The sequence below is a fragment of the Varanus komodoensis genome, unplaced genomic scaffold, assembly GCF_004798865.1.
Source record: "Varanus komodoensis strain SLA01 unplaced genomic scaffold, ASM479886v1 scaffold4, whole genome shotgun sequence".
In the NCBI taxonomy this organism is placed as follows: Eukaryota; Metazoa; Chordata; class Lepidosauria; order Squamata; family Varanidae; genus Varanus; species Varanus komodoensis.
Window position 1 is genome coordinate 21,209,377 of NW_025335941.1, and position 22,817 is coordinate 21,232,193.

Below are 22,817 nucleotides of genomic sequence, written 5' to 3' on the forward strand. Positions count from 1 at the left end.
GACTTAATGTTGGATCTACTGTTCTTTTGAAAGAAATAAAAACATTTGTTTCTGACCCATCACATGTAATGTCTTTGGGATGTCTTTCATTGGAAACAAAGCTGGGGTGATGAGAGTTAAGATTGTGGGCTGAGGTTCGGGTTCGGTGGGGGTTAGGGCAGGCAGATAGATTTTTTTTCTCCACTGAGTCACTTTCTGGATTGTCTGCTGGATGACAGAGCACCACTGGGTTAATGCAACAACATCCATGTGTAATTGACGTGCAAGGCTTATCAGTATGCCATTTGAAAATGCCATCTGGAAAATAGTGCACACAAAGACTTCTGTCACACGGAAGTGGTTACAGTCAAACTGAGCCCAAGTCCCCATCAGAGGAATTATTCTCTTGATTTCCTTCTCCTTAAAGGTAAGGGGGCATTTTCACACATGCAGAATAATGACTCATCTATGTTGGGATCTTTGTAATTAGTTTGGAAATGGCCTCCTAAACTATTTGGAGATCTTTCCAAGAAAATAACTTTAACAGAAAGATTGATAATCATTATAATGCCTACAAACAATTTGCTTTCAAGTATATTAAATAGTAAAGTTCATGGCTCTAAACTGCTGAAGTTGGTTGGGCTATTTTTAATAATCTATATCAGTTCATCTGTGTAAATCGTGCTTAAAAAGAAAAAGAAAAAGAAAAAGAAAAAAGCTTATTACCAAAAGAACTTTACTGTAGAAGGGAATGTTAATAAGTAATGAAACAAAGAGCTCTGTCATAGAGATTAAATGCCCCTGTGTCTAAGTACAAAGTTCATGTAGCAAAGTGCAGCTGTTAGTCAGCTCATAACCCTACAGCAGCCTTATAACCTCTGTTCAAAATCTGTCTGCCGGCTTTCCTGTTGCTGTGCTGACTAGTGCAAGGTCCGACCAAGGTTCAAAGTTCACTGTCTGAAGGCTCGTTGGCTGTGTCCTTTGTACAAAACTGACAATTTGCAGATAAGCCATGAACTGCTTATTTTGAGAGATTTAGCACAAGCAATGGAACACTTCTCCTCTTAGGTTTGCCTATGGAAGCTTAATTTTGAATACATGAGGCATATCTATAGAAAGCATGTTTTATGCATCATCAGGGTAGCATAGCAGAAATTTTAACATATATCACTCATGCCTGGAAAATAATGCTTATATAAAAGGGGGGTGGAGGGGGAAACCTGATATACCAAACAAGCCAGGGGCTAAATGGCCAAAATCCTTTGTCATTCAAATGTACTGCATTTAATGGATGGCTTGCCTCAGGGTACTATCAGATGAGGCTTCCACAGTACCATCACCCTGGCCTTTTTCGTGGAATTCTAGAGGCAGTCCAGACATTGTCATTTTCCATCTGTAATCCTCCTGTGGTTCCCTAACACTTTCTACATTTGGTGTGTGTACACACAACAAAATAAATAAATATAATAATTTCAGGAGGAAAATGACTGAATTGTGAATTGCTACATGATGACTTTTGACTAGTAGTACTAGGAGTCCTCCACTAAGAAGACCTCACTGCACATTTAGCTAATCATACACAGTGTATCTATGTGGAATAGTTCTATTTAACTTTGCGTTACTTTCTTCACTGCCCCAATTTAGAGTGGGATCATGGCAGACCAGGAGAGGGGGCATTAAGCAACTGCCCGTTTCATTCTGAAAGTACACACACAGTTGCAGGAGGGGAGGGAAGAGTTAAATGTTTCGAGTAAAATCAAAGGAGCTTTTTCCTATGCATAATATTCTTTGAGGATACTTTGGTGGGAAAAGTGGAAGAGTTTTAATTCTAGAATGCTATGGTCCAGTACGAACTGACCACATGCACTTACATGAAGCTAAATTGAACTACCATGGAAAGCTATGTGCATGCCCCCAAATGTTAATTTGGCCCTCAGTTGGTAAGTTATTTAAGGGGACTTGCCACGCAACTCACTGCTCTGGAGGTTCCCTGGTAATGAAGCTGCTGAGATCTCAGTCTTAACAATTTTGCCAGATGCAGGGAAGAAAAGGTAAGTATGCTGTGGTGTGATACAGCATAGGTCCTGCTTTTGCCACTGCTTATAGCAGTAGAGATGAGAAAGTGGAAGAAGGTTTTTTATGGTGAAAAGAAAGTCAGGGTGGAGAAGAGGCCAAGAAGCAGGAAGGAGGGCTGGTGCAAAACCTTCCTTAAACCACACAGCCAGCCTGAGATCCTTGAGGTTTAATAAATGGGACAGATGTTTGGATGTGTGAGTGGCTGAGAAAGCTTAACCTTATGGCTGATTCATAAATTTCTTCCAGTTCTTCTTACACATTTTGGATATTCTATCTGATTCTGATCTAAACTTTCTAATTCAAATCCTGGCATGGTTTCTTCCAAAATATTCCTTTTGGGGTACTATCACAGTATAGGTAGTTTCACAAATTTCCTTCTAATTTCCTGAAATTTCTTGAACAGCTGTTTTGCTAACCCAAAGGTTCAAGTTCTATAAAGGCTCAGTAGACCACTATTTCTTGGACACTTAATATTTCTTACCATGCACACCCGACAAAACCAGAAGGATGGTCAGTAAGTCACACAATATGTTACACAGCCCTTGACCGGCCAAAATAGTCCTATTTTAATCTTTCACAACATCTAAAGCAGATTCCAATGCATTACATTCCAGGGCATGAATCCAACTTGGTTTTGCTGAATCAGTGAAATGCAGCAAACTATTTCTTTTCTTTTGGGGGAGGGGACTGACAAAAATTTACACTTGCACTAATGTGCAGCAGTGCTAAAGAGGATTTGAACAAGTAGAACAGGATTGTCATAGATCCCTAAAAATAATCCGATTCTGCCAATGAATAACCATTAGAACAAAATAAGCTTGTCAATCCATAAAAGATAAATAACATGGATTTAACACAATCTGTACATTCTTATCTGGCATGTCTCTTCCCTCATTTTGAAAATCTTTCCTATCTCAGTTGGTGAAAACAGGTTCTGAACCAGTGAGGGAGAACCCTGAGAATTAATTAATCATAGAGAAAAGTAGGAAAATCAGAGTTTCATGCTTACCAATCTTGTTTAACATGCTAACAGTTTGAGAAATTGTTGCTGTTGTTGTTTTAAAAAAATAGAAAAGATGGAGCCTGTCAAATTATGTTGACCAGACTTTCAGAACCCAGCCAGCTTGGTCATTTCCATCACAGGTACATTCTGTGCAAATTAAACACAATCCAGAACACATTGTTTATTATGTTCCGCCCTCTTTCTTCTTTCCTTCACCATGCTGTACACCCTTTTCAGATGTTGATTCACATCCCACTGCAAGCAGAGCTGCTTGGAGTAAGTGATGGGAGAATGTAGCTTGATCTTACTATCCTGGAGGAGATGACAATACAGGTAGAAGAGTACCGAATTATGGACTTTCTAGGAGGTGCCATAGCTCAGTGATATAGTGCCTGGTTTTCATGCAGAAACTCTCAGGTTCAATCCCACCACAATATTCCTGCATAAAACCCTATTGAGATACAAGTCAGTGCCAAAAAATACTGAACCAGGTGAGCAAGTGATCTGACTCAGCATAAGGCAGGGAAATTGTGATTCAGAGCACAGGCAGAAGAGGGAGTTGTGGAGGGAGCAGGAATTTCACTCTTTTATGTTGGGGTGATACTGTTCAGGACTACCAGTAAGGAAGAAGACAGGTAGCTGGAATCTTTTCAATGCCCTGGGCAGAGTAGAATGTTTTAATAGGAAAAGCAGGAGAAAAGTGAAAGAAAACAAGTTGGAGAGAAGCATGATGATACTTTACTGTAGAATTCATCTTCTGGATGTCCTCATCCTTTGGAATCCCACCATCTCCTATACTTTGGAAGATTTTTGGATGGCAGCTTTCCACCTTCCAGAATTTTGGGCTGCAGCTTCTATAGGCGTCAGCCACCAGGACCAATAATCAGGCAGCTGGAATATTTAAAAGACTGCCACAAATCAAAGCAGCACATCAAAATTGCATGTGAAATGCCTTCCTACGAAACAAGTGTGCACAACTTTGGCAAGACTTGGTGGACCTATCCCATGGGCCACACAACATAGAAGGGTGGGGTGGAGACTGGCATGTTGCTGCCAGAATTAATCAGCAGAGCACTATGGTGTACTATATGGGTGCAATTTAGCTTGTTCTCAAGCAAAAAAAAAAAAAAAAAAAAAAAAAATTCTAGCACTCCATAGCATTAAAGCCACTGGTTCTACCCTCTACCACCACAAGCTGTGAGGCTGACAGCAGCGAGTCAAGGGAGCCATACGCAGACCTGTAGGCTACACTGCTGCCCACTGCTGCTGTAAAAGGCAGGTCTCCCCACTGAGTGAATCTAGAGATGAAAAAGAGTAATTAAATAGAAGCCTAACTGCTACTGTGGCTTCCGCTTTGTCTCTTCAATTGGCACTTCTGGTGTAGGAGCACATAGGTAAACAGTGGCAAAATTCTTTGGTAAATTGATTGACCTGACTTTGGTATATAAACAGAAGACAAGGAGTGCAGGAATTGGATCAAACTGGTTAGTACTTGAGGGAAAATAGCTCTTGCATATTTCCTCTCATGCCAGATATCCAGTGACATACACTGTATGCTTCACAATGGTCTCACAGATTTCTGTCTGATGAGTGGGCTGGCCCTTGGCAAGGGCTGAAGATACTTTGAAAAATCTGTATGCTTTTACCCAAGTGAAGAGTTGTATTAGAGACAAGAAATTTACTCTCCAGTGGAATCCTTAAGTTAGGTCAGCAGTGGTACTCATGGGACAGTTCATCAGGGGTCAGAGTTTTTGTTCTGAGGTTTATACATCAAAGTAAATAACATGATCTTTGCCATTTCCCTGAGGCCCTCTGTTCTTCTATCTTCCCTTTACCTGCAGTCAAGAACGCTTGCCTCTGAAGAGGAAGGTCAGAGGAGGTTTCCTTTCCAGACAGCCTCTGCCTTTGAAAATATACAAAGAACATCCTTTTGGCAAGCATAACTTGAAGCCACAAGCTGCATTAAGGCAGGGAAACTGGCATATTCAAATCCAATAGAATATTCTTCTTTACTGATTGTGATGTTCCAGTTCATTCCCACTGATGTGACACACTAGACTGGGAATGTATATGACAATGTTCTTCTAGAATAAAAGAAGAAGAGTTTCTTGAACAAAACCCTGCTTTATATTTATAAAAGACTTAATCTGAGCACCCACCACTTGCAGAATGGGAGTTTAGTACCTCTGGGAGCAATGCCCATTTATAGAACAGGGCAAGTTAGTGGAACTCACATGTAAAAGGGAGCTCTGCTGACCTGTTCTGATCCAGAAATGAGTGTTTCTAGTCATTTTGGCCTGTGCAACTGCACTGGGGGATACACTGCTTGCACAACAGAATCAGCAGGGGAGTCGTGAGTATCCTGCTGGTTACTGCCCAGTGTTATGCGTCTAACAGACCCACTGAAGACTTTAGTCATGGCTCATGTAAAACCCATTGGTTTCAATGGATCTACTCTAAGCATGACTTAGTCTGGAGCCAACTTAGGCTGGTGTTTTTTGTTTTGTTTTGTTTTTGCCAGGGGGTTAAGGTCAAGCAGATTAGGCTACCCCTTCACTTTCCTGATGGTTTTGGAAAATTGTGAGAATGTTATTGCCTTTAAGTTCATTCTTCCCCAAACACATATGGTAAATTAAACACAGACAGAACTTAAGTGTGAAGCAAGAGGAATACAGCAGATGACAAATCCATGAACCATGATTTGAAAAGGTCAAACAAAATTTCAAATACTGATTTTAAAGATAAGCATTGCTACAATATGTATCATATTTCTGATTTGCTTTCTCCTTTCTCTGGTGTAGGGATCCATGACTCACCTCCTGTCAGGGCTGCTCTTCTCACCTTCCTTCCAAACAGAGCAGGACAAAGGCTTTCTGAATAAAGGCTTTATTTTGTTAAAGTTGAACATAGACTGGCTCTGTAGTACAAAAGAAGAGTGTTACACAAGTCAATAACAAAAGAAACAAGGTTGTTTAGTATACTGGCTAGCTTTTAAGAAGTTTCCAAACTAAATGCCCACTTCCCTTGGAAAATGCAAAGAGTGAACCCTCACCTTCAAGGTCGGTTCTTCTGTTTCAGGATCAGTCACTTGGATAGTCTGATCTGGTTCACCCTCTTAAACTGATGCCATAGTCTTGGATTACTGATCTTAGGCCATCTCCTCTATATCAGCTTATTAAACTTTCCCACAGAATTTGAAACTATCTCATTCTCATTGATTGCCTGATTTAACTCTGGGTCCATTGACAACACAAAAGGCATTTCAGCTGTGAATTCTTCCCCTTCATCTGAAACAGCATTGACATCCCAATCCCTCCACCTACCCAGGTAAGGGAAATGCCTTTGCTTGTGATCTATGGGCACCATTCAGTCACAGTGTCTACAGCTTATCATAGGACTAAGTGCAGTTGATGCTAACATGGGAATGCTGAGAACTGATGCACTGTTGAAAGAAGTATTAACAATATGGATGGACTCCATAGGAAGCCACAGCCTTGAGTTTATAAAAGGTGAGCAGGACTGCCATGGATATGACATTCTGGAGGACTCTCATTCATAGGGTCACCTTAAGTCAGAGACAATAGCACATAACAATAACATAAGTTGCCTCTAGATTTTTGTATACCAGTTTACATCAATACCTCTAGCCATGCTGAGTAATCTTTATGTTATCAATAATCTTTATATTATTAAAATTATCAAGCGGAATAATTGCAGTGCCTTAATTGAATTTTCATCTGACACTTGAAGTGAAATGTTATTTGGCAATATGCATCTGAAAGAAGTTTGCTTATTTTATTTACATATTTAAAGTAAGGGTGGCAGCATGTGGCATGAAGGTCACATGTGGCCCCTGCTACACCTTTTGTGGCCCCATAGCTGCAAAGCACCAGAGCTCATGGTATCAACAATCTCTTCTCACACATGCACACATACACGTTTCAAGCAAAATTTGGCCATTGCAGCCTTGCCATTAAACATTGGCAGCAAGCCAGTGACTCTTTTTCCATCCACCCCCACATAATTCTGTTGGGAAGCGAGACAGAAGTGCATCCTGCAGGAGTGAGGTGTGCAAGTAATGAGAATGGTGCCCATACTTCCTATAGGTCCTAACTCCTGACTTAAAACATTGATCTACTCTTTTTTAAGGCTTCCCAATCAATGAAAACAAGAGAGTCCAGGCAAACAGGTTTTTAATCTAAGGCACAACACAAAAGGAAATGGGAATGTGGACTAGGGAGCGAATAAGCAAAGGTAGGCACCAATTTAAGTAGTAATTCTTAGAAAGGCAAGCTGGACACAAACCAGAGGGAAAGGAAGCCCAGTGGAGCTGGTCTTACAGGAGACCTGGTGGAATAGCCCACAGCGAGGGTGGTGGAGTTGAGCTGATCCGGCAAGAGCCAAATGCGTGCGTCATCTATACTATATGTGGGGGCTTCTCTTTTAAACAGGATTAGTTAAGTTGTTCAAGCACAGTTGCCAGTTGCTTGTAAAAGTGCACTTACAAAACCAGGAGGAAGAAACAGTGTGATACTTTGTGTGTGTTAATTGAAAGTGAGGCATTTACTTAGGTTGTGCTTGTTATTTTCTGCAGATTCAGATCTCTGCTTCTGACAGGGGATTCAGTGCAGAACTAAAATATGATGACTGACTTGGCAGCTGTGAAAAAAGGTCATTTACTCTAATGCAATAAAAATAAGCAATAAGTTCCATTGATGCATATGGTATGTTCTGTGCTGGCTTCATCTCTTTTCTCTCTCAGAAACAACAAGCAGAAATCTTACCAAAGTAGCTCACCATCTCACTTGTAACAACCCCAACAAAATGTCCTGTCATCTGCTGAAATATAACCTCAAAGGCTTAGCGCAGACCTTTTATTTTATTATTCAGATCTTTCCACTTCTTAATCATCTCTCGAGCAACAGAAAAAGCCGCTGATCCTGCACTACTCTTGCATAAAGATACACGTTTCGGAAAAGGTATTGAATTCAATAGGCATTTGGAATGTGCATATGTATGTGTGCATGTATGCGTGTGCGTGTGTCCATCAGACCAAATCCAACAAGTACAATTTGTGCAGTGCATTGTGACAAACATGTTTAGCAGATTTTCCTTGCTCAGCATTAAATAGATGTGAAAATGGAAAGCATTTATATTCATAGAAATTTACTGACATTTTAAAAATAGTAAAGAAAATTCAATGGAATGGAGAGTGACTTTATTCTAGCTTTCTTTCCTTAAGGTTGTCATAACAGCCTACACAGTCACTCTATAGCAGACCATTTTGTCATTTAAAATTATACTTTATGTTGGAAGGATAATTCTGAATCTTTTTAATAAACACAACTGAAATAATTCACTTCTTGGGTAGATGATGTTGGTTACCTAATTCAGTTGTAAGGATGTTTATTGAAAGGATTCAGACTGTTACTAATTGTCAGAACAGGCTATGAACATGAGCAGTTTTATGCTGAGTCGTTAGTTCCATCATATAACAGCCAATGCAGGCTACAGCACTTTGATGTCAAGTTCTCAACCACACTGCACCCTTCTGGGACACCATTTCAGTTTGTTTTTCTTTCTCTGGATCAGGTAACAGCTTGCAGATGTTTTAATGCAATGCAATATTGCTGATATGTAAGAAATCCAACAGGGAGGCAAAAAAGCCACTGTTTTTCTCAACTGAGTCCGATGAAGTTTCTTCTGTCAACCCTGCACTGTCATCAGCTCAAGTCAGCAGATCTCCATTTTTAAAACTGGGCACAGTTCTTTCTCCTTCCTTCCTTCCTTCCTTCCCTCCTTCCTTGAATCTAATAACCTGGCTCTGATTTGTGCAATTTATGTAAATTGTACAAGTTTACTCAGTATGCACAAATTGTGCTATAGATATGCAACTGTGCAACTGTTTTAAGCAATTTCACTGAAGGCAAAATTTTAAAAAATATGGCTAAGGATCAGATACATGTTAAAAGTCCATTGAGTGTAGACAGAATGCATTTTCTAATGTCACAGCTCTCTCTAGCCTAGTACTCACATCAACAGATTTATATCTTTGTTTCTTTAAAACCCAGAGAGGAAAAATAAAATACAGTCATATGAGAGCAGTAAAAACAAGGCAAAATGAAACAAAGTAATCAAGTATATACTGCTATGTATACATTGGCATTGGCACTTGATTACAGCATACCTACTGTAAATCAACACAATGAAATCAATGAGTCTGAAGTGAGTTGCGACTAACTTAAGCCCATTGATTCCAGTGGTTCTGCTCTTAGTATGACTTCCAACTCATTCAGTTGACTCCAAGTTAAGGCAGTTGTGCTTTAATCCTATTTATTGCTTGTCCTATTCATTTCAGGGTCCTTCTCAAACTAAAAAGTGATTAATTTAGTGATTAATTGAGTCTAGCTTTCTCAAATTGCAAGTAAATTCTCCAATTCCAAAGTGAGAGAATTCTGCAGCTTCAGATCTGCAGCTGAAAGGTCCTGCTTTTAGCAGCATATGTTTACATTACACGGATAAATGGTAGCTAAAGCAGTGTCTGGTTTGACAAGAAGATATGACAAGAAGATTAATACGGGGAGACACAGTACCTAATACATAGGTTGAAACTTAAAACTGTCATCTTGAATTGAGCACAGAAGTACCTTGGTAGCCAGTGCTGTCACTGAAGTAAAAGTGTATAATTATAGAGAAGGGGCCCAGTTTAGCACTTTATGGTCTGTTCAGAGAGATTCATCCAGTTCTGAGGAGGAGGCAGAGGGACAGAGTTGGGCAGATTAATTTTCATTTTCAAGGTTACTCAGTGAAGATTCTCAGGCAGAGTGTGAGAACCAGCACACCATGGAAAAGGAGAGAGAGATTTCAGAAATGGTGAGGAGATTGACCCTGTAAGGAGACCCTGTAAGGAGATGACTGGTCAAGTGAGCAGATCAATTAACAACTGTCAACACCATCTAGACCTCAAGCAGCTGAAGCCATCCTTAGGGTGGAGTTGGAATATTTTTTGAAAGTGTTGGAAGGAGGGGATATTCCAGTTTGGATTCAACTTTTTACATGGACAGATGCTTCCCCCTTATCTCAAAGGGAACTCTATGTGATATATAGTGTGTTGTACCCTATTAAACTTTAAGAAAAGGACTGTGCTTCTAAAGTTTCATCTGAGTCTGCTGGTGAGGAAAAGAGAGAAGGAGAGACCTGCTGTCAGACTTCGTCAACATGGTGCCCTTTAGATTCTTGAACTACAATGGCTAACATTCTAGCTCATTCACCATGCTGGTTGGTACTCCTGGGAGTTGCAATCCAAAATATCTGGAGGGCTCCAGGTTGAGCAAGTCTGTTTTCCATACTCTGTAGTTTCACACTGAATAGAAAACGGAATGGAGCATTTTGCATTAACTCAAGGTTCCAAGTTATCTTCAAGGGCAGACAATAACCAAGCTCTGAAGTTACAAACGAAAGATCAGCATGACATGGATGTGTCCTCCAACAGAGGATGCAGTTTGCACAACAGATGTCATTGACATAAACTCTTCTAGAGAGCACAGCAACCTGCTTATCATAAACCAAAGCAAGTTCCAGAACAATCCCAAGGCTGCAAACCTGCTTTGACAGGCTAAAAACTGTTCAGAGTTGAGGTTGTAAACCTGTGCCTGATTATCTTCATCACATGGGAATTCACATGATTTAATATGCCACATATTGCAGAACATATGCAGAACACTTCCTGGAAATAGACTTCTAGCCTACCTTTCTTCCTGACATTTTGACACAGTTACTTTGAACGGAGTCTTGTGAGCACAAATCTAGCATATGTAGGACAATTTGTTGGGAAAGTACTGTGAATAATTGCATTTGCCTTGTGAAGTCTGAACTGGGCCAGTATTTCTCTCTCCATACTGCTTTGTTTCCAGTGTGATAAACATTTCAGTGTTCACTTGAATCCACATTTCACTGCAAAGCAGCACAAGAAAATCCCTCTGAAGGCTGGATAACTAATACCTGTATTGTTCCCTCCAGGCACTTTCATTCTGGTGCTTTGCATCATTCTTAGTTATATGGGCTGATTCAGTTTAGCAGCCATAGGGTTCTCCCTTAACCTATATTGTTTTAACTCCGCACTACTCCATCCTACTTTCAGCTATAAAATGTTGTGTTGTGTACACTGTTGTCAGTAATGTTTATTGTTATGTTTTTGTTTATATTCTTGACTTACTTTATATTATGTAAATTATTTTTTCCATTTTATTTCATCTTGCAATCCACCTAGTCCAGTTGGATTATTCAGTTACAGAATAGAAATATAATAAATATTTTTAAAAAATACTGAGCCAAAGTATTTTGGACCAACCTATTAAAATATTAATATTAGTTATATTCTCTGGATATTAGGGAATTTTCTACCTCAGCTGCTTTTTATTCCATTGAGAAAAAATGAACTTTCTTCACTAATGTTTAAAGAGCTAGCACAGTGATTTCTCTTTTACTCCTTCTTTATCCCCTATATATAGAGCAGCCAATTAAGGCACACAAACTCATAGTGGTCTCACAGAAGTAATTAGCATTTTCATCTTGCTTGGTCACAGTCACCTTATGCTTAGTCAGAAGAAAAGTCCTATTTCCTGCATTCCTCAGCCAGACATGCTGGCCAGGAAATACTGGGAGCTGGAGGTCTTTTTTTCCCTTTAAACACACAATGGATTGCACCATAAAGTTTCATTTCCCTTCGCTTCACTTTACTTTGCTTTTTGAGGGATGGTCATTCCACAATTTCAGTGCTAACACCAGGCTAAGGCATGACCAGGACACTTCATATGCTGGCAGGAGGAGCCTACCAAGTTCCCTGTCCCACCTTCCCTGATCCTAAAAACATGTCTCCAATGTCACTTTTGCAACATTAGGGCCACAGCTGGCATTGCATTTTTCATGCTAGTTGCAAGAGAGGAGAGAATGTGTTAAAAGTTCAGAGTCCTAGCTCCAGCTTTTGGCAAGTTTCCCAGGTTGGAGCTGGGACTCTGTATCCCATGACCATCTGGATTCTGTCTAGCAGCCATTGAATTGTCCCTAAAACTATTGAGCCAAAGTATGTTGGACCAACCTAACATTGGTCTGAACAACAGAACGTTTCTAACCACAAGCCAATCAGAAATTGAAACTTCTGGTTATACAACTTAGTATTGCGAGCTGGAAGAAATGCTCAACTTTTATATAGATGCTGAAAAAAATTGTTGCTTGTAATCATAGTTAGATGGACAATTGTGTGTGTGTGTGAGAGAGAGAGGAAACTAGTAAAAGTTCTTAAGCATTTTAGTCACACAATCAGAAAGTTTGTAAAACGCCTTCATGCTTCTGCATAAGGGCAATATATTAATATTTTAAATAAATGAAAATAAAATAAAATTGTTGTGGCAATGAGATGCCATAAATATGTAGCTGAAAACAAAGTCAGTTTTTCAGTTTGCATTTTTGATTTTTAATCATGTTCTACCGGTGTAAAACTAATAATACATGGAAAATAGTAAAACATAGAACATGCTAAAAAGTTTTTAAAAATTAACTAAAGAAAAACAATAATCAGGCAAATACAATTTCAGATTGTATCAAGAAGACTATAATTATGGGATACTCTACTGTGTCCTAGTCATACTTCATCCTGAATACTGGGTTCAGTTCTCACTTTGAGAAGGATTCAGATAAACTGAAATTAGTTGAGAAAAGGACAGCAAGAATGACTAGGCACTAGATATTAAGTTCTGCAAGAAAATATTGAAGGAACTGAGTGTGTTTTATTGTAGAAGTATATGATAGCACTTCTCCAGTACCTAAAGTGCTGTCACACAGAAGAAAGCCTCAACGTGCTCATTATCATCCAAGATTGTAGGACATGAAATAAAGGGCTTAGGTTTTCTGCAAGCAGATTTTGGCTGAACATCTAGAAATGTTGATGCTCAAAGCAGTCAGATGATAGACCCAACTATGAGGGAAGTGATAGGTGAGCACTACTTGTGGTGTTCAAGCTAAGACTGGACAGCTGTTTGTCAGGGATGCATTAAACTGTATTCTTGCACAGAGCAGACAGTGGTACTCATTCACCTAAACAGTCCCTTCCAACTCTGGTTCCATGTGAGGAAGAAGGAGAAGATAAATACAAAATCAGAAGATAGGGAGAGTTAAAATGAGGAGTGAAATTAACATCAGTAGAAAGAGATTAAGTTGTCTTGGCAGAAGATAATTAACAGGCTAAAGGGTATAAGGCCAACTTCTAAAATGAACAAGTGATAATTATTCACATAGTGAGAGGCTGGTAGAGAGACAACCATGGGAACTGAAGAATGTTTTCTTTTAATCAGGACAGAAGTAAAATGCTGAGAAGAAAATTACCAGAAAATGTATTAGTAATGTGAAAGAAGCACATTGTATATGTGTTTGAGAGTCTCATTTAGACAGAAATCCTGTATACACTTCCGAGAAAATAAGTCCCATTAAAGTCAATGGTATTTACTTCTGAGCAGACCACGAATAGGATTGCATTACATGTACATTTCTAACTATAAATATATTCATTTTGTAAAAGGAATTTATCCAACTAGGCAATGTATGGTGGTTACTACATCTGTCCTAACTATATCAGTAAATATAAGCACACATCACCAGTATTCATCCAGAGCTTTCTTGTAACATGAAACAAAGTGGCAATAACTTCAGTGATTATGATGGACTGAACATAGGGTACACAACCCTAAGCTGGGCATATATCCTCTTTTACATAGGACAGTTCTCTGTTTGCAGGGCTGCCAAAGGACTGTTTTTTGTTTGAAGGCCTGTCTTGTCCAAATCTAGTCTAACAATAGATGCCCGTCAACAGTGAACACCTGGATGGCAGACTGAATGGACAGGTACACTGGTTACTTGGTATGAATTTTCTGCAGTGTGGTGACACGTACTGAATTTCTAAGATACCTAAATTGATGTTTCATAAGTAGACATCCTATACCAGCATGAAGGTGTATACGTTATCTAAAATAACATGTTTCACAAATATATATGCTGGCTACCTGGCTCCCAATAACAAAGCAATAGATGTCTGGTTTTTTAAATGGATTTCATATAAGGATTCCTTTAGGAATCATCCTGTAAGTCAGATAATTTTTAAAACTTGATTCATCGTTACAGGTATCCTGTGTGCTTTAAATTCATGAGCAAAGCACAAAATTACCTTGAGTTGTTTTGAAATTGACTCAGATATGATTTTCTGAAAGTGTGGATATAATATGACAGCTTCCATCTAAGAGATGTCATTCTGCAAGAAACCTTCTGAAAATTCTAGATGGCCAATGCATTTTAAACCCAAGCTATCCATTGGAAAAAAATATTAAATACTTTTGTCCTTCATTTTCCACTCCCATATATTTCTATCCTGAAGCAGGAACACTACTTTCAAATGGTTTATCAATGGCAAAGTCTTATTAATAACTTTCTCTCTTTTGTACAGCTTTAAATATCTTCCCTCAAGTCTAAAATTATATCAGTTCATTTCTTACTTCATTTGTCCTTGTGTTTTTGCAGTATAATATTTCCTTCTCCTCTCCCTTTGCTTAGTAATGAAGTTAGTTACAGAGGGCTGGATCCAGAATCATTCTTCCAATAACAGAATATGTTTCTGTTTGTGGAAATTCCTTTATTTGTGGGAATCATCCATTTCCCTGTGATATGCACTGCGGCACACTCATACAGCAGGGGTCCCGACCGTCTGCATTGCATTTTCAGGGAAAAGGGGATAAGGCAACACAGTTGCCCACATCTAAATCTTTAGAACTGGCATCATAATCAATAACAAACCAGGGAGAATTTTACTTGCATTTTACAGGACATTGAGTAAATAATCGGAGTGGGATGCAACCTATGCAGAAATGAAATAACAGAGAATTAAAATGGGCTCTAAAATAGTAGATTGTGGATGAGCAAATGATAGAAAAACAAAATCAGAAATTTTCCCATAGGCCCACTGTACATATATTAGAGCTGGGATTATGTGTGTGACTAAGGATTGTTTAAACATAACCAAATCATGCAAGACAACAGTTTCCAATATGTGGATAATACTTAAATTGTAAAGGGACAATCAGTCATGTGATGATCCATACTGAGATAACAACAGTAATCCATACTAAGCAAGCGACTGGTCTCCAATATGCCCTTAATCTAGATCAGGTATCCTTCTGTTGATGGATTGATCCAAGAGCTTGAGATTAGCCTGTTTCCTAGTCAAAGGTCTTGTGAAACAAATGATTAAAGCCCTTGATGTTTTGATTTTACTTTGGGATGTGTTATCTCAAGAAATTAAGTTTGATGTATATTCATATCACTTGTCATTATATTAGACTATAAACTGACTTAATAGAAAATGTAGAGAGCCAACTTGTTTGGACCAGATTGTCTGATTAGTGACTCTACTGGCTGTTTACATAACTGTGCCTTCAAGTACTATTGAAATATTTATTTAAAGTTTTTATATGCCGTTCCCATTGCTACATAGCCTCATACTCAGTATCCAGTACTCAGAGCTATGTTAGGGATGCTGCTGATCAAACATTTCTTGATTACCCCACTTTTAAGAGACTATAAGGTCATTAATTTTACAGCTTAATTTCTGATTAAGTTGAGCAGTGTTGCTGATCAACTGCAAGATAAAAGTGATGCCTATTCAGTTCCACCATTGCATGCAATATTGGTGGCAAATAGGGTAATATCCCCGAGTGAACCTCTGGATTCTTCTCCTTTTCTTAATTCATTGGTTGTTTCTACAAAGGTTTATTATGCTTTAGCAAAATCTGGTGGGATTATCTTTCAGAAGTGACGAGGAAAGGTATGTAGCAAAATTTTGTTAAATATTCCAGGGGCGGCATAGAAATGTTATAATAATAATAATAATAATAATAATAATAATAATAATAATAATAATAATATCTCTTGCCTGTCTGATTCTGAGGTTTATTGTTTCTTCTCAACAAGAGTTGCCTAGATTTAAAATGTACTGGAAAGTGTTTATTTATCTACAGAAGAAAAAACAACAACATTCACTTGTAGAAGATGACTGTCTTTTACTGCTCTGAATTGATTTGGTGAAATTCTCATTATTTTGGAATTGAGGTGGGAACTTTCTATTTGTATTAGAATTAATTTGTAAAGGTTGATTGACTTCCTGTCAAATCGTGCAGTGTGTCTTAGTCTTAATATGTTCAACTTAAATTTGCAAGTTTTAGTTGCTATACTAGGATGCAATCCTATAGTCATGTAACTGAAAATAAGTCCTATCAGTCTTCTTGGGCTCACCTTTTGGACTGCACAGAATGACACTGTTAATATTTCAAATATCATTCCCTTCTCTAGTCCAACAAATATAAATAAAACCTAGATATAAATGCAATGGATATTGGGTCCACTATGTTCAATGAAAACGTTATTTGCTGATTTCAGGCATGACAATTAATTCCAGAGAAGTACTGCAGTGATTATACTTTGTAACATTACAACATAAAATATAATAAATAAAATAAAATAAAAATATGACCTAAAAGCATATCTGCTGGATTAGATCAAAGTTCCATCTGATCCAATATCCTGCTAGTGGCCAACCAGATGTTTCTGGAAACTTCAAGCAGGACAGAAAGACAAGAATGGTCTCCTGTTGTTCCTCCTCAACAAATGTCATTAAGTGGCATACTACTTCTAAACATGAAGGTTTCATGCAGACCAACAGGACTAATAACTACTGATAAACATTTCCCAACATTTTTAGTTGCCTGAAGTAAAATTCAAATCTTCCCTCTCACTTAGGACCAAACCATTAAAAACTCTTGGCTTTGTCCATCTCATGAGATTCAGCATTGCTTGGTGGTGGTGGTTGATGATGTTGTTGTTTAATCTTACTGCATTTTTCGATTTCAGTTTTTAAGTCTCTATGAGAGAATTATAGGCAACAGCAGAATATTCAGTTTTTCAAATGAGAACAAGAACAATGTCTAGCTCAGGCCTAAATCCAACTGATTCCAGGGGCAGAGAGTTAAATGTGACTGACTTAAGATGACGTGCTTACCTTTGCTATATGATGTAAATAGTGATACCAGGAAGAATGAGTGGAATATATAAAAGGTTGGGATAACAGAAAGGAGAGAAGATGGTCTTGGAATTTTTTAATTAAAAGTTTCACTGGAAAAACATTGGGTTTCCTGCTTCAAGATGCAAGAAAGAATGCTGACTAACAACAATTAAGAAGAACTATCCCTCCCTGTGAACCAATTCAAAAATCATAAGTATTCTGATTTTTCAAAGAGCTTGACACATAGTCATTACTGTGAAAATATATTTCACACAAGACATTTGTTAACTCTCTGTTATTTTAATTTATGATCTTATCCTTCATATATTTCCTTGCTCAAACAAACAGCTAGAGTACTTTTAACCCAACACTTCAAATGTAAAAAAATTGTAAAGCAGGCTACATTACCATCTAGCCTCAGATCTCAGTCAAAACCTTTGATCATCAGAAACAAAGTTTGGGGGCAACATCTTAAGGACAAGGTTACAACACAGATATTTGTTGAATTCCCATGTCCAAATCCAGCTTGGATGAGAAAGATACTTATTATCCAATTATAATAAGTATAGTCACATTTTCTACTCAATATTATTGCATAGTACACAGAAACGTCTTTCACCAGACTATCATAGCTAACACTGTGCCATTATGAAGACTTATAACTTGGAAAATGACAGTAGAATAAAATTTTCCATTAAAATATGTGCTTTAAAACACTCATTCAAGCAATCCATGTTGACAGCAAGACTCTGCAAAACCCGCTTCTTTACTTTTGGTTTTCTCCATATTGACACCACTTGTTTTGTATACTCATCTGCAAAAGCAGATATGCAGTTTTCACTATGCTGATCCAAATCATCGTTACACTGTTTCCTTTACTGGATGCGATTAAAATGCCCAGGAACATCGGTCTAAGCATTATAACATAGGATTGGATCATTGCACACTATTTGCTGAGCAACAGAGTTCCTACTTTTTCATCTGAGTATAATATTCTCAAACATGTTGTTTGGCTGAGAAATTTATCTAAACAGTGAATGTGTGTGTTGGGAATGAGAAGTCATAGCATCCTTAGTGGACTCCAAGCCAGAGGTCAATAATGTGGCAATGCCTCCAACATTAATCTTGTAAAAGGTTATTGTTATGATGTCTCTAGCTTATGGCAACCCTATGAATGAGTGTCCTCCAAAATGTGCTATCCTTGACAGCCCTACTCAACTTAAAAATTCAAGGCTGTGGCGTTTTATGGAATTGATCCCTTCATCTGTCTTTGGTCTTCCTCTTCTTCTTTTGCCTTTAGCTTTCACTACCATTATTGTTTTCTCTGTGCTTTTTCATGATGTTCCTGAAGCCAAAGAGCCTCAGTTTTACTTTAGTTTTAGGAAAAGAACTTCCACATGTGAAAAATGTGAATTAAAATATGCACAGGGTTTTTCTGTTAAAAAATCCATGTGGGTCTGGCAGTAGATGAATCTAGCAACAGAAAAAAGAGGCAATTCTATAAAATAGGCTGGACATACATGTCCATCCCAATCAGAATCCCCCGAATGATCTTCCAGAAGTGAGTAACAGTGCCATTTTAAGAGGGCATTTGAGAGTGTTTTAACTGGCTATTTTTAATCTGTCTTTAATTTGTTTTTCGTGTAACTAAACATTTTGATTGCTATTGTGCTCTTAGGTTTTTAATGCTCTTTTAATGTTTTAATGTTTCTATTGTGGTTGAAAGGAAGTTTTGATCTGTCAGATTATTGACTTCTTTGTAAACTGCCTTGAGTTCCTCAGTGATAAGATGAGGTTTCTGTGTTTAAAAAACAATAAAATATTATTATTTGACAGACTACCTTAATATAGGAAACTACCTTTAATCCCCTCTTTATGGTATATGAGGTGAATAATATTAAGCATTTTTTGTGCCACTAAGGGTGTATCCCATGTAAAACTGGACAGGGAAAAAGGCCTATATTTCCCAGTTAGGGAATGCTGGGAGTTGTAGGACTATTTTCTAAACAATCATAGGATTGCCCTTTGTATCTCCCCTTCTAAAAAGAAAGAGTATACTTACCACACTATTCAGTCTTCTTGCAAGACTATGGTGGTAGGGGTGAAAGCAAATGATATTTGCTCTGTGCTCTAAACTGATAAAAAATGGTATATCACTTTAAAAAGTGAAGTATTTTGAGGAAAGGCCAGGTTTATTATGCAGTAGAATGTGAAAATAACGTGTACTGTGGCTAGATAGGGAGGTATTAAGATGTGCAGCTGGGAATTGCATTCCACTGGAATGATTTCGATTTCAGTCTAAAATCTCAACACCACAATTGGCTACAGAAGCAGGGAATTCCAAGTTCTGGAAAGATGGGCTTTATAGAGTCTCTTAGGAATACAAAGATGCCGCCAGCCATTAAGATTGTATGCTAGTCACTAGAAATGTTGGTGTAATCCATAATGGATTCAAATAAGTTCATATTTCTGTGATACAATGTGTAGATCTTGCAGCAACCTGACTAGTTTTTGCATTAACACTTTTTTCCACTGGTGATAATATGCACTTATACAAAAATGTTCATAGGCTTTAGTTAACTAATGTGCATTGCACTAACACAAAACAGCACAAGTACAATGAAATTTTGGTTTTAAAAATCGAATTCCATTTTTGAGTGCATGATGGAATGAAAGACACCTGACAATCCACAAAAACAAATGCAAGGGATTTACAAAATCCATACATTCCTACTACTTGTCATAAAAATGTATGTCATAATAAATGTATCAGTCTCTAAAGTACCACAAACTATTTTTGTAACAGCCTAATATGGCTATCTTTCTGGCCATTGGTAGAAAAGCATTCATAATGTTTATTAATATCAGATGTCACATTGAACACAAGATGCACACACAAAAAACCCATATTCATCAGCATCTCTTGGCATACAATGACAACATCCTCTGATATAGATCTATAGTTTAGAGAGAAGTAGTGAGACAATGCCATGATATGTGTGTCTGAAAATCTTTTATTTCATGCATTACACAGACATGAAGTTGAGACATGCCATGAACTCATTGTAGAAACAGCTTGTATCATCATCATCATCATCATCATCATCATCACCAAAGAGGTGGAGATTGAGTAAAAGGAGTCTGAAGATTTTTTTTTTTCATTTTAGTTTTTCACTTCATATCACTCTAACATTAAAATGCATTATTATCTTACTGTGGAAGCTACAACTTTACCTCAGAAAGAGATTGGTAACAAGGCAGTGTTTGGCCATCTGACCTACTGTTAGTTTAATAGGTTGGCAACTGCAGCCATCTAGAAGACAGAACCATGAATGAAAAAGTACAAAGACAGAGACTGAAGATTTTTTTCCAGAAAATTACAAAAGGTTTTGATTGGTTGAAAACAACAATATGAGGAGGAAATCATTCCCTCCACACACACCCCAGTAGGTTTTAAAATGTTTAAAATATAACCTAGACTGGATTTTAAAGATGAGCCAGTTAAGAAGCTTTGAGATGAGAAGAGCCATTTATAAACAACTCACTTTTATCTATTTTTAACTACAGAAAATGGATAATCATCATCTAGACGTTCATCGTTCCCAGTGAGTTTATCTGGTAACAGCAGTGTTGGAAATAGCTGATTGATCTGTCAGATGGGCTGCTGAGTCTACACATACATGAAAACAACCTCACATCAGTGAGTAAGTAATCTTGCATTCAGGTGATTTAGGAGTGCTGGATGATAAACCAGCTGAAATGGAACCCCATGGAAATATGGAGTTGAGTACACAAATGCAAGTGTTTTGTATTACCATTGGGAAATTATTACATTTGGTTGTTAAATAAGAGAATGAGGTAGTGTGGTTAAGTGAAAGCTATTTATAATCTATATTCCACTTAATATCCTATGCTGACAAAAATGAAGGTGTCTAAATATCCTTGAAATTATTTATTTGTTTGTTTGTTTGTGATATTTATATGCCGTCCTATTGCAAAAGCCTCAGGACAAATTATTGACAAAGTTTTCCCTGACTTTATTAGGAAAGAATTATAATACATACATTATACTTTCCATCTGGGATGGGAAGCATAAATCTGTCTACAGATGAGCACAAGATACCAGCCAGCTTTTAAGACTATCATATGGCCCAATGTGTCAGTATTCCAGTAGGGCTTAGTACTAGGTAACTGTGTATGGGACTGGAGCCTAAATGTCAAAAGCAGATCTTGTAACATTCCTCAAAAGCAACTGAAGAACAGGGTTCCTGTTGTACTTGGGAATTCTGCAAAGGAATTATGCACTGATGAAGCTAGAGTTCAGGTATTTCAGCTGTCTAGACAAAAACATGTATTCTTAAAGGTGCAATATCTACAATTGGGTTTCTGTTATGAATTTGTATCTAGATTTTCCACAATGTGTACAGAAAGCTGCATCTGATCATAGTTTCTAGGCAACTCTACTCATAAAAATAATATGCAGCTATCATATAATACAATATTAAAAAGTCGTAACATAAGGTAGGCAGGGCATGTTGATTGTAACTTTCATCATTACATACTTCATTCGCACTATCCAAAAGTAGTCTGTATATTTCACTTTTAAAACAGTGATGCATTAGTTAACATTTATATATTACTTTACAGTATTTCAAGGATTTTATGTACTCATGCCACTACAGCTACTGACTGGGGGAAAGGACATTTTCTCAGGTACAAAATGTGGTTATTATACTGGAAAAATATTATATTCTGACAACGGAAATTCTGTCTTGATGAAAGACAGTTGAACTCTTCACAATGAATGAGAACCAAATGTACATACATGATATAAACCCCTAATTATTCAGAAAGGATCAGGAAAAAACCTATGCTAATACCATGCTAATGGGACAGACTATAAACAACCAATGGCATTCAGGAAGCCATGCCTTTCTAAAGGATAAGTGTGTGCGCTATGATACCCTAAGCCTTAATGAACTTTCCTGTTTATTTGGGAGTCCTCCCCGAGTGCAGCTTGCATTACTTCATTATACCTCAGAGTGAACGCTCAGATCTGCACAAAATTAAATTTGGATGCTGTAGATAAATCCTTCAACAGCTGCTCTTTGCATGTCACAATTTCTTCAAAGATTTTTCAAAGAGAAATCACTTTCACAAAGGCAACCATCTGATAGCCTGGAAAGACAGACAGAGAATTTTCCATATGTAGGAGGAAGAAACACCCTCTGATGACAGTTGTTAGCTGGTGTTGGATGACTCAGACTACTATCCTGGCCCTCCAGCCTTTAATCAGATTTATAATCAACATGACAAAGCTCTATTTGCCATGCAACAATGCTTTGCTTTAACACAAACCCTCTGGTCAAATTGACCCAGACAGCCATCTAACAGGCTGAGCACTGGGAAAGCTTTCATTAAGCTATTCCCACAGAGTGTCAGCATGGAAATCCTAATGACAGTGACTGACCCAGGTGCTATCCAAATTATGTGATCATATAAAGTAATCTAGAAAAATCTCTGCTTGGTATCACACAGAGATACATGCGTGTATGTGTGTACACACACACGAGTACATCTTTCTACAATTATTGCAGATCTGTTGTTGAAAGTTCTTGGCTCGGTGGCTTGTAGACAGGTTTTGATAGGTTGCTATTGCCA

General features: G+C 37.8%; 1 protein-coding gene across 1 annotated transcript in view; it reads left to right on the forward strand.

The window, feature by feature from the left end:
• Positions 1-315: 315 nt before the first annotated feature.
• Positions 316-22,817, forward strand: part of NRIP1 (nuclear receptor interacting protein 1) — a 114,789-nt gene continuing 92,287 nt past the window's right edge. Inside the window, exons 1-2 of the mRNA XM_044442772.1 lie at positions 316-406; positions 20,724-20,860. The gene's annotated coding sequence lies outside the window, so the exon portion shown is untranslated. The remainder of the gene's footprint in view (positions 407-20,723; positions 20,861-22,817) is intronic.